The sequence below is a fragment of the Fukomys damarensis genome, unplaced genomic scaffold (genome assembly GCF_012274545.1).
Source record: "Fukomys damarensis isolate Sample0158 unplaced genomic scaffold, DMR_v1.0_HiC HiC_scaffold_32, whole genome shotgun sequence".
Classification (NCBI taxonomy): domain Eukaryota; kingdom Metazoa; phylum Chordata; class Mammalia; order Rodentia; family Bathyergidae; genus Fukomys; species Fukomys damarensis.
In genome coordinates, this window is record NW_022900944.1 from 26,827,961 (window position 1) to 26,841,477 (window position 13,517).

Genomic DNA, 13,517 nt, shown 5'->3' on the forward strand with positions numbered 1-13,517 from the left:
TCCCATTCACCGCACGGACCCCGCAGTGAAGGCGCGCGGCTGCGGCGGCGCCAGCCTGGATCCGCAGGCGGAGAAATCGCCAGGCGATTCCAAGGCTGAAGAACAGGAAACTGGAGGGGCGCAGCCTGGAGCTTCGTACTCCTCGGGATCTGTTATCAGAGCAGTTTACAAAAACCGTCAGGCAAAAACCTGAGGCGTCCCCGTCAGCCGCGGTTATAGCGAAAGGAGGCGCAGCTCAGCGGGTGCCAGTGCTACCAACCTTCATCCACCCTCTCGGGGGAAGGAGGTGCTCAAGGTGCCCGAATGGGCCGGGCAATTTCTAAAAGAATCCCTGGTGGGTCTTGGAGCACGAAAGAATTTGTGGGTAGCGGACAGTACTTACTCTCGTGGGGGTCCGCACTGGCGAATTTCACACCTCCTGGTTCACAGATGTCTGGAGGGGCTCCGGGTCGGGTCCCGTGGGCGCCTGGTGCTGACCGGTCCCTGAGCGCTAGGCAGGCGCCTCCGGATTCCGTGCATGCCTCTCGGAGCTGCCGATCCCGGCGCAGAGACGCAGGGAGGGCGCGCTGGGCTCTGGGTGTCCGCAGCCCAAAGTGCAGCTGGTGGGTTGACGCTACCGTCTATGCACAAACCGGCGGCGGCGGAGGAGCTTCGAGGAGGCAGGGAGATTCCAAATAAATCCGCTAAATCTGGGCTGAGCGCTCCGGCGTGCGAGCCCGCCTGCCTGCCAAATGTAACTGTGAAGTGATGTGGAAAAGTGAACCGGGTGCCTCCCCTGACGGATCTCATTGGGCAGAGCGCAGAGGCAGGTCTACCACTTGGAAATTCGTGTAAGCATCCCCCCCACCCCCGCCTTCCCCCCTTGCTCCCGCGCGCCCGCTCTTCCCTCCCTTTCCTCCCACCAAGTGGGTGCACAACTTTTCTCTCCTCGCTCGCGAGCACGCCCCGCGCGTCTCCGCCGCCGGAGCCAAGGCTGGAAGATGCGCCTTGCGAGCGGTGCGCGCGGCTCGCGGAGGTCCGAGCCGCCGGGGGAGAAGGCTGTCGGAGGCTAGCAGGACGCGGAGGAGGCACCCGCGCCGGCTCTCTCCTCGTCTCACCTGTGCACTGGGGTTACCTCGAAAAGCATCTCTGTGAGCCTCAGCTGTTTGCCCTGGGAGGAAGAGGACACGACAGGGCGCTGGGAGGCGTGCGGGCAGTTTACCTTCTCTTTTCCTTGGGCCTCCTGAGTACAGAATAGGGTGTGTGTAAGTCTGCTGCCTGCTGCTAGACCCTAATGGTTTAGAGATTGCGTTTTCCAGGTCCTGGGGCATTCCTGATGTCCCAGGGCTTTGCACTCACTGGGGAAAATAGGATGAGGGACTTTCAGGAGGGGCGTGACATACGTGCATGTAAAATAGAGCAGAACTTGCCCGGCAGTTAGACGGAGAACTGCCACATCTTCCCAGAGTACACTGAGCTGGTCTCTGAGGTACCGTCCTGGACCTGCCTCTACGGAGGTCCTCTGTCTGTGGCCCCTTCCAGTCCTCCGATGGCTCCACTCGAATCCTGAGAAATGGTCACGCAGATGTTCAGCCCCTGCAGGAAGGAGCATGAATCAGGAGGTCCAAACGTCTTTCTTTCTTCATCACTGAGGCTTGAAGCGTATATTCAGTTCTGATATTTTTAACAAAACTTGTGAAATATATCGCAAATGGCTATTCACCTTAGAAAATAAACTCTCCTTTAAGGGAGAGTCTGGTTTAGTTCATTCCCTGCACACTTCGTGTTAGTTCTGAGAATGGATTTTTACCATCTGGGAACAGAGTCGAAGCAGAAGGGGAAAGGGTGCCGAGGACCAGACACATGGTCTGTAGAGCTTGTACTGTCTCACTCGAATTAATGAGACACAGTGAACAGAATGGGAAAACAGGCACAATATGCTTATAATATTTATGTAAATTTGACTTTTTTTGTGCTGCATGTAACCCCCTTTTGTAAAATTTTGAGAATATTGACTACAGGTCTCATATCTGGTTCACATTCCAGCCATCGTGAGTAACAAATTTAGAGAATTATTTCAGACAGGGAGAAATGAAGAGAACTAGGAGCAAGGAAGTCACTAAGTAACTGTTTGTTCTCTTCTCAGACTGTGTCTGCTTACAGGGTATATTCTGGAATTGGCTAATTCTGTCTTGGAAAAAAAGAACAGCAGTGAAGCCTCAATCAAATTATAACTGCTGTTAGACCAGACAGTCCCAAGTGGACAAAGAAATAGATCACATCTTAGGTTGTGCTTAATTTTCAGACTATCATTTGCACTTTGAACAAGTGGTCTGAACGTTTCCTTGGGGTGTGTTCTTACATCCATGAGAACTAAAGGAAAGGGCATATGTTACTGAAGGCAGGGGATTGCCATAAATAAATGCATCTCAAAAGAAAGTAAAGGTGTTAAAGGAGCAACCTTCTTGAGTCTCATTTTCTTTGGGGCGGGGGTACCAAGGATCAAACTCTGGACTTTGCACTTAATAGGCAGGCAGCAGAACCACTGAACTAAAGCCCCAGCCCCGAGTGAGTCTCATTTTCTTTAGAAAAAGGAAGAAATCTATGCTGACCAGGTGGAGCGGTAGCATCTCTTCACTTGGTTATCTTATGTTAGGATGTTTGTTTTGTCTTATCCATGTTTATTTTCATGAAAGATATTGTCTTCATTCTACTTGGGCTCTCTAGAATTTTCTGTAACCGTTCTACATCTGCTAATTTCTGCTTGTAGCATTGCAGGAGGAATTTCCTGGCAAACTCTTAAAAGAGGTTGGGGTGATTAAGAAGTATAAAGCAGGGTTAGGATAATGTGCAAAGGTCCTATAAGGATATTTCTAAAATAATCAGGGATGCTACAAGACAAGCGTTTGTCTCTAACAATTCCACCCACTCTTAATAGGATGCAGTGCTATGTCACAATGGTGAGAGCCTACCCTTTGCAGAAGGTGAGGTTCTTTTCACCATCTTCTCTCGGGTCACAGCTTTTCAGCAGGAAGGGGGTGGTGCTACATAGGCTTTAAGGAATGGCTATGAAAATTGCAAACGTTTTGGAGAATTGCAGAGGAGGAAGGGCGAGGAATTATCTAATAGGGCAGGAGTATACTCAGGAGGAGTTCAGGGAGGTGGAGAATTACATTCTGAATAACCTTGGCAGTGATGTGAAAGTGGGCTAAGGCAAGATGTTACCAGCCTGGGTTTCAGTGAGGGGCAGACAATTTTGCAGATATGAATACAGTAGTTGATAGTGAATGAGATGGAGAGAAACACCATATAGTAAAAGACAGTTTCTTTTCGGCACTTTTTCTAGAACTGTTGTTGTAACAGTGACTATGATAAACAGCAAACCAATTGGCCAGTTGGTTGGAGGTGAGTTGAAGAGCGAAGAGCTAGCTGGCTTCTGGAAATGGAGCTGTGAAGGAGGTTAAAAGAGTTCTGAGAAGACCCTACATTCTCTATTGGAAGCACAAAACGGCAACACTGGAATATGTAGATGTTTGCTATGTTAAAAAATCAATCATTTCCAGTTCTCAATCTTTAGTTTTCTTTCATTTAAAAGCTAAAACTAGGGCCGGGGGTTTAGCTCAGCGGTTCAGTGACCTGCCTTGAAAGTGCAAGGACCGGAGTTCCATCCCTGGTACCAATAAATAAATAAATAAACAAACAAACAAATAAATAAATAAATATAAATAAATAAAACTAATACTGAAACTAATACAAAATTTTAAAATATTTTTAGTATGTTATGATTGTTAAGAATTTTCAGTCCTATTGGATTATTTTTAAACTTAAATAGACTAATAAATTTGGTGGATATCTCTCTAAATATATTGGTTAGGGTCCAGGAGTTTGAATTCCATGAATTAAGGTGTTTTATAATGTGACACCTGACGAAGGTATTATGACTTAAAACGGAAAATTTAAGAATTTGAAGTATGTGTAAAGCCAAAACATAAATACAACACCAATGGATATGAATTTTCTTTTTACTAATGCAGTCCTTTTAGCACATTTCATTAGAATGAAGAAATCTGAAATTATGTCCTTTATTGGGAGTTAGAGGTTAAATGGTATATGACAATTGTGATATTCTGCATAAAACATTTCACATTTTATTTTGAATTCCAACATTGGAGCATAAGTCATAACAATGACAAAACTATGGAAGCAGTTTGAGGAGTACGCAAATATTTAAACACATTTAGGCTAATTTTTTCTTAAACACTGTGAGTTTGTTTTAAACCAAGTTTTTACTAGTCACTAAAAGATACGATGGTGCTCAAATAAAGTGAATGTAATTATAAGGGATTTCTTTAAGCCAGTGGTTTTCAACCTGTGATCCCTGGACCAGTTTCTGCCTCAGCCTCTTCTGAAGATTTGTTAGAAATGCAGATTTTGGACCCTGAATCTTGGTGGAGTTCAGAAATCTGGGTTTTAACAAATGCTCTCAGGAATTCTGTTGCTTGCTAAATTTTGAGAGCTTTGGCTATAAGCAATTTCCCTCTCATGTGATACATGTAAAGATGAGAAAGAATAAAGTGTTGTATTACATCCATTCATTCTTTTTTGTTGTTGGGGAATATATTGTTTTAAAACAAAACATTGTCTTAAATAGTAATGAAAAAAGTGTAAGCACACTAAATTTACCATGTGGTTACTTTACTGTTGTTAATATAAAATTTTAAAAAATTATCCAATTTTCTTCAGTGGTTATGAATTCTTAGAGTAAAATCATCTTCAAGCTTGTTGTTCTCAGGGTTGTGATACTCTCCCATTCATGGATGCTAGTTTTAGCTATTCCTAAAATTAGGGCTGCATCCCTGAATATTGACTGTAATTACTAATCTTCAGCTTGCCTTTATATTTTCTGTAACTGGAGGTATAAACAGTTTCTGAAAACCATATCTGTGCGAAAGCATTTGGGAGGAGGTCTTCAGAATGGCCTTATCTCCCATCTTCCCAGGTGCTAGGGAATAGATAAGCTCCAATTCCGCTTCTGACAGAAATGGGGATGGGAGGGGAGACTGGACAGCTTTAAAGGGCCTGGCACAAAGCTATCAAGTGAGCCAGCCCAGGTTTCATGAAGTGCATACTGAGGATTTTAGGTTTTGTTTTATTTTGCTTTTGTTTTTTTATCCTGGAAGAGAACTGTAGCCAGATTGAGATTCTAGACTCTTCTTGTTTAACTTGGCAGACAAGAGGAGGAAGAATTTAAACATGTTGGACTGTGCTCCTCAAAGAAAGAGGATGCAAGAAGGCAACAGTAAAAAGTGTCAAAGAGACCTCCCATTAGTACTAGTTGATAACAGATTGTATTTAATACTAAAACAGTTCGGTTTAATTTTAATTTGTGTTTAGGTTGCCATTACTTATAACTTACACTCACATATCACGACATGTGTGTGTGTGTGTGTGTGTGTGTGTAAATAAACATGTATAGAGGGTACAACACTGCTCTTATTTATTTAATAGAGTTATTAGGTCAGATTGATTGTTGTCAAGTTGCTTATTACAAAGAAAACTACATCCACATGCCTTGGACAAATGCTCCCAGAAAACTGAAAGGAAATTACATTACAGTGACTGTGAGCAAGATTTTTTTTTATCAGTCAAAACTGCATAATGCTGTCTAAGGATTTTTTTGTCTGTTCATTTATTCCAGGTGCTACCATGTGTAAAACAGGCTACCGCTTTTTGGTTGCTGTCTCCTGCCTGCACAGACAACAGGTCCTATTAGACGGATATCGAGGCTTTTTTCTTCTACCTCAAGTGCCCTCTAGCGTGCAATATCTGCGCAGGTTGCTATGCAGAAGGAGGTGAAAGGAAGTAAAAGGAAATACTCCACCAATTGCTATCCTAATTCCTGAATGTCTCACCTCTTCTTTTCTCCCTCTCAAAGGGGTCATTTCTTCATAAGTATTTGGCAAAACAAAGAAAGGTGCTGTTGCTTTTGCATGAAAAAGAAAATCACTCCTTTACTAAACTGGGAAACAAATGCTAATCCTTTCTCAGGGGTTTCTTGTGAACACTTGTAATAATTTTTCCAAAAGTTTCATACACTCTTGTAATCAGGCAAATAAAAGAAGATAAGTTGTTCCCTGGGAAGAAATTCTGTGTTGTTCCCAACGCCAAAGCAGTCCAGCTATAAGGCTTTCGATGCAAAATGATTAACTTCTCCATGGGTTTTAAGTTTGTGTCTCCATAAAAGTGCATAATACCTCTATGATACCTCATAGGGGTGGTATGAGGCCTAACTGAGGCTTATAAAACGATTTCAGTTCCCCAGATATAATATGATACACAGTTGAACTCACCTTCCATATCATATATACTAACAAGGTTTCAAATTCTCTCCCACAGTCCTTAGGGAAATTGTGATCCGAAACTGCATTTTCATAAACATCCTATTAATACAGCTGTATTATGAAGACTGGATTTGCTTAAGAGACTGAAAATGGTAGGATATAGGAAAATATTTTGAGAAGAAAAATGTAGTTGTTTTTCCAAGCATGTCTGGGTAAGAATAAACATAACTAAATAGGAAGACAGAATTCCTTCAAGGCCTGTATTTGGATTTATCTCTCTACACCTCATAACAAATGAAAACAGAAGGAAATTTTACTTACCCAAACATGACGCATGAAGCAAGCGAGTCTCTGAAAGACAAAGATATATCTATAAATAAACTTGAAAATCAGCATCAGTTCCAGTCACAGGATGATCTAGATATCTGTTATACAAGTTAGAGACTGATTTTACTAATATTATGATTATTATTGAGAATTACGTCTTATTCTTACAGATAGCTGGGATATTTCCCAAGGCAAGCGAAGACTGGGACAAAACAGAGTACTTTGGCTCACTCCTGTAATCCCAGCACTCTGGGAGGCTGAGACAGGAAGCTGTAAATTTCAAGGCCAGTCTGGCTACTTCGTGATTTACTGACCTTGTCTCAGTGGAAAAAATTTAAAATTTTGAGGATGTAGCTCAATGCAAAGGCCATGGGTTCAATCCCAAGTACTATAAAAAACAAAACAAAACAAAAAAAAGAGTGGCACAAGCTAACAATTATACTCTCTTGGTTTCTTTACAAGTGTCACCACTAAATTTTAAAGAACTACATACGATAGCTATTTGGACATCCTTTGAAATATGACAATGAAGTTTGATCAAGGTTGTAAAGTTAATAAGTTATAGAGTAGGATTTAAAGTTTTCCAACTTCATTACTTTTTAATATTAAAATACTAATAAATGACTATTGAAACCTAATCTTTATATATCTGGATTAAAACCCAAAGCCTCATGTATCCTACATATACCTTCTACCTCCAAGCTACCCACTCAGCCCCTTCAAATCTACTTTTAATCAATGTATGGAAAGGACTTGTAAATTGCAATGTAAGAGTAACTTCACATTATGTGTTTGCAAATAGAATCACAATCCTTAATGGCATGTGGTTTTGTAAATATAGATCCCAGAATCCATTGGCTAACCAGTTTAATCAAACTCTCTGATGAGAATCTGCAGTCTTAAAAAAAAATATCAAGCATGATGATTCTGATTCAGCATAATAAATATTTCTCTGGAGACCATTTATGAATAAAGCAACCAAATAGTCTCCTAAGTCATGATTAACTGCTCAGTGCTGGAGTCCAACTTGTCACACTTCTGCCATCGCTATTTAGCTTTATGTAATGATTTATATGTTTCCAAGCACACTGATGCTCTCATATGAGCCTTCCAATAAACCTGTGAGAGGGCAAGAACTAGTTTTACCTCAGTTTCATAGAATTAACAGGCTCTGAGAGCCAAAAGGGACCTTACAGATTATCTAGTTCAACTTCTTCATTTCACAGGAAAAGAATTAGTCAAATCTTTTAACTTCTGTGCCCTGGATTACATAGGTATCTTTAACAACAACAACAAAAAGACTTAAAAAAATAAAAAATTTTAAAAAGAAGACTAAATCCCAGGGCATTGGTCTTTAAAGGATGGCTACTATATCAGTCATCTTGCAAATATATCTCAGGAAAAGTCATTAAACTAATAATTTGAATAGTAGTCTTCAAACTACCAAGGCAGAAGTTTAGAGAAAACAACACACAGCAAATACTCTAATCCAAAGTAACACAGTCTAGAAAAGCTCTCTTATGTTCTGGTGAGATTATATTGATTCCTTTTCCCTAGTCTCTTTTCAATCTAATAGTACGTCATGTTTTGGTTCAACTACTTTGGTTCTCTGGAGTCTGGATGACTAATGCAATCCCGACACTCCTACAAAGGAGATTATTGGAGTGAAGATTACTGAGCAATCAGAGCAAGACAGCAATGTAAGAAAAACAATTGTGCTATTACATATTCTAATGTGTTCCCTACAAATTTTTCTAGTATCTTTTGGTACAAAATCAAAACCAATTCCAAATGGAGATATGCACCTCTGTCTCCAGTATTCTGCAAAACCAGGGAAAAACCAACATATGTGACTTGCCCAAATCATAAAGCCTAATGAATATTTTTCATTCTTTTTTTTTCCCACATAATGATATTCTGGCTTTCATATCCCACATTGTGTCACCGTTCCTGACCAGGGATAAAACTTATTTTCCACTGGGTTGTTTTTCTCCCTTCAGATTATATAAGGCATTTAATCACCTAATAGAAAGTGATAATAGAAATGATAATAAATGGCACTAGGACTTGTATTTAGTAACGATACTGTTGAGATTTAAGTCTTGCCAGAAACTATAAGGCTGGATTTACATATATGGTCTCATTTCTGATCTATAATAATTCCTAATATTTCAGATGAAGAAACTTCGAAGGTAAATGTATTTTACGTCTCCAAATTCTAGTCAGGTCATACTTATTCTTCGAATATCACTTTGTAGTGCTATCTACCTTGTGTGAACCAGCCAAACAAAAATTTCCTGAGTATTTTGAAAGTGATAGCTCCTTTACTGGGGATGGGAATAGTGGAACCTGCTAGTAAAGGGAAGACATTCGAAATCAATTGCACATGATTTCAATTCCTAGCGGAACATGACTGTCCCTCTAATTTGCACTAGCTGGTTAACTGGTGTGGCAAGGTTTCGCAGGCTCACTTACCTGTGTGCATACGGTTAAGAACGCACAGGATGATGTATTAAAGGAAATGTGTCTGTTCTGGGCATACATGTTCATTTTCTCACCATTGAGCCCACTGATACATACAGTAGAAGGCCAGAGAACAGATTGCCATTAGATTCCTACAGCTTGGCTAACCCTCTTAACTATCTGTTTTTCTCTTGTGGTCAGTAGTATAAGGCCTCACACACAGTCCTGTCGTTTCCTGCTTGTCTGCCATCATCGCTAGACTTGACTTTGAGCTCCTAGAAAGGAATGACTCTCTTATCCATTTCTGTGTATCCCACACTGAGCCAAAAACCTGATACACAGCCAATATTTAGAAATTGTACGATTTAAGATAATGAACGAGTGAATGTGACTGTAAAGATAACTATGGTATTATTGTTAACAGTTAGAAATAGACCCAGATTTAATTAGAAAAATCAGATGGCCCAGCAGATTGGTGTGGGGAGCTCAAAAAGGATAACAGATTTCACTGGAAAAGGAAGAGGGAGAAAAGAGGATGGCAAAACAAAGTGAAAGAAATAAAACCAGGAAACTCAATCTCTTAGCAGTGAAGATAACAGACTAAAAGCTGAACAGCTGAAAGAAAGTTAAAGTACATTGACAGACACGATTAAGCATGGACATGAGGGGGCTGGAGATTTAGTTCAGCGGTTCGGTGGCCTGCCTTGCAAGCGCAAGGACCTGAGTTCAATCCCGGGTACCAAAACAAAGAAACAAAGAAACAAACAAAAGAATGGTCATTAGGGAAACCATTCAGTTCCCAAAGGATGATTTGCATTATACCAATAGTAATAATAGCAGTAGTAATAAATATAATGATACCAAGTATTAATGAGGATCCATCTACTCCTTGGTGCCTCGTAATGCAGAATCAGACTATTTTAAAAAGCAATTTTTCATGAAGGAAGTAAGGGATCCCACAGGCAGACTATGTTGCCAAAGTACCGTCTTTCTCCAGAGCTAGGAGTTTACTTTAAGAAAAAAAGAGATATATTTTTGTACATTTATCTTTGAGTCCCCTGTAGCACAGAAGAGATGCTCAATACATTTTTACAGATTTATTCTTATATTTACCCCACAGCAAGCTCCAGGATAAATCAATCTTGTCCTGTACCCCCATTTTTTAGATGAGGAAACTGGAGACATCTAGTGAGGACTGAAGGTGGACAACAGATCTTAATGTTTGAACACTTTTTTCAGAGTGGTATGCTACAGGCTACAGAGATTATCCAGGTCACCTTGGTCATTAATTACTTGTTTTCTGTGAGGAATTCTAAGAAAGCACATGCCTTTGGTATTCACATAGAGGACCAGAGGAGTTTCGTGACAAAGTTTCTACTTCTCAAAGCTTTGCAAGGATCGAGGGCAAGGCTGAGCACTTTCGAGTCAGCTGTGAGCACCTAAAGCACCCTTTCAAAATTGAAAGTGCCGAGGAACTGGAAAGGCATTTTGCATCTGGATGTAAAAATGTGTGTGTATTTGAAAGGAGACAGAATCCATGCATTCCTGATTAACTTATACTTAAATCAATGAAGTGTTTTGCAGACGATATTTGATGTTCAAGAAGCCTTTTTAAAAGAGCCTGATGGGACTTTAAAGCTGTTTATGTCTTAAGAAGAGAAGCCTATTTTTCCTCCATGATCTTACATCCAAATGATATAATTTCATGATCTTATTTCTCACCAGAATGTTATTGCTCTCAAAATAGATCCAATTATCCTTACTCAGAGGCAGGTAACCTAAAATGCATTATGTTGCTAGTGGTTTTGATGTATATGTCTGTGTATGTATGTATGTATGTATCTATCTATAAACTACCTACTATCTTTTTCTACTACCTATTATGCCAGTGGAACTCTCAAGAAAAAATAATATATTTAAAGAGTTTGTCAGAATGTTGTGTATGATTTCCTTAGAACAACAAGACACTTCAGGGATTCTATCTCAACAGAGGGATGAATCACACGAGTTAAGTCTCCTATGTGCAGGAGTGGGATGCAAAGGGTAAAGACCAAGGTGAGAAGGACGGAGAATTCATGCTTGTAGAATGGAGAGCATGATGAAATGAGTTCAGAGTGAGCGGTAGCAAGAATTAATTGAGCAGCCACCATGTGCTGGTGCTTTTCAGACTCCTCTTTCATTTTAATACACACAACCATTTGGAGATGCATATGTTATTACCTCCCCTTTTTTAGATGAAGAATGTGAGACACAAGAAATATTGACTTCCCCAAATCCATGTCTGGTAAGTGACGAGGATAGAGTTTGCACGTTGATTTGGGCCTACTTCAAACTTGTCAGGAGACCCTAGCATTTGTCATGCTGCAAGGAATTTCTCTCCTACGGTGATTTCTGATGGGACATAGGTAACAAATATGGAAAATAAATAGGTGAGAACATTACTCACTTTCCAATTCTCTTTGAACCTTCGATTTTGTCAAGGGAGAACATTTCCCTTCCCTGCCAGTGCTGATCCCTCTAACAAGCAGAATGCTGGCCTCAGGCTGAGAGCCTTAAGCAAACTCCTAGTGCCTTGTTAGACTATAAGAACACTGTTTTTTGTTCATTTAATTTATTTCCAAGTTTACCTTGCATTTATGACAAGTAAAAATAGCATTCTTATTTTTAGGTATGGATATGTTTCCCCTTTAAAACAAATGTTTATTTTACATTTTTAAAGAAGTGAGTTGATTAAAATATTATATCACGCAGATGGTGTACAGACAAAAAAAAAAGCAACATAACTATATAAATGACTGCAGCTTGAGGAGAAAAAACTATATTAAATCAACATCCTTTCAAAGTATCATTACCAAGTAAATTGTCCTCTTAAACTTGGAGGTATATACATTGAAAGTAGAATTCCTGAGCTTTAAGTTTTTACTCAATTTCAAGTGCTCCAGATAGCTCTACTTTGATTTCCTATAAAATCAACTCTGGAAAATATATATGTCATGTCTAGGAGTTATAAAGAATTGTATCAGTATAACCTCATCCAGTGGACAGTGAAGAAATGCTTTTACTTTTCAGGTACAACCTTGGAGTATCATATGTTCCTATTGCTATATCTCTTCCTGCCTGCTACCACCAATATTTCAAGATAATAATCCTCATCTTCGGTAAGCATCTTGGATGTATGTTAATGAAAATCCTGCCATGCTTTCTATTATTCGAAGAAGATTGGACTAAATAAATCACATAAATCTTTCTAGTGTACAAGTTTGGAACAGAGTATGTGAAAACAAACTAAAAGCTCCTTGCATTTTTGTGCCTACTGTATTTGGTTCATCATCCAGTATTATTTGGGGAGACACTGTGATCTTCTTCAATGAAAGTTCTTGTTTTTTCCTTGCCATTGCAAAGGGAAGTCAACATATTGCTCATAAAGTGTTAAAGTCTTTATGAACTGATGATAGATATCAAGGAAATGCTCTGAGGACTAGGAGGTGATATTGTGGCAAAATATCCACTTCCTCTAAATATTACCTCCAGAGGCTGTACAGCAAATATTGTTGAAGAAAGAGAATATAAATCACTGAAATCCATAAGGACTTAATACTGAAGCACCATTTATGTTTTTCTTTTGTTTGAATTACTAACACTCTATCGAATAAGGGAGAACATTTTACAAAGAAAAGTGGAGCGAGGGAGAGATGGAGAGAGCAATACTAAATGCTGTGCATTGTGCTTGCTCCCATTTTCTTGTTTTGTTGGAGATGGAGGCTAAGCATTATTTCCCAGGTTATCTTTCAATTCCTGGACTCAAGTGGTCTTGCACCTCCAGTGAAAATATTCAAAATTAAAAGCCACGTATGTTTCTTTTCAATTGTAGGCATGAAGTACCCAGTACAGGGAAGCATTTTGGGAATGGATAAGTCATACACAGAAAATCTGAAACATTTGGGCCTTAATATTTATTAGTTACAGGACCTCTAAAAATTACCACAGATATTGTTCCATTGTTGTTGCTGTTTCTATATTGGATTCTGACACTCAATTCTAGACAGATTGAGCAGGGCCCTTTCCTTTCTCTTTTCTACCTGCCCTGTGAATTTGTTCCTGCTGATTGAGTTGGTCACGATGCGAAAGCTAATTTATTAGAGCTGCCTTTGGTCAATGTCACTTTGACATCTATACTGAGCTTTCGTCTCTTTTCTCTGCCTCTCCACTGTAACCACTCCTGCTACACTGTCCCTCAGGAAAAACTTTAACCAGCTGGAGCCTTAAATTCTTCATCAGAAATTTGGGACAAATGACTCTTATCTTACCTCTCTTATCTGGTTGCAGAAATCTCTAATAATATAAAATATATGTGACACAACTCTATTATCCGTATATGTGGGGGTAGGGGGTGTACTCTAGTACATA

The 13,517-nt window shown here is 39.7% G+C and overlaps 1 protein-coding gene across 6 annotated transcripts in view; it reads right to left on the reverse strand.

Moving 5' to 3' along the window:
- Cdh8 (cadherin 8) overlaps positions 1 to 457 on the reverse strand; it is a 340,737-nt gene extending 340,280 nt beyond the window's left edge. For all 6 annotated transcript variants that reach the window (XM_010612139.3, XM_033757867.1, XM_033757866.1 and 3 more), the window contains exon 1: positions 383 to 457. The gene's annotated coding sequence lies outside the window, so the exon portion shown is untranslated. The remainder of the gene's footprint in view (positions 1 to 382) is intronic.
- Positions 458 to 13,517: the final 13,060 nt, after the last annotated feature.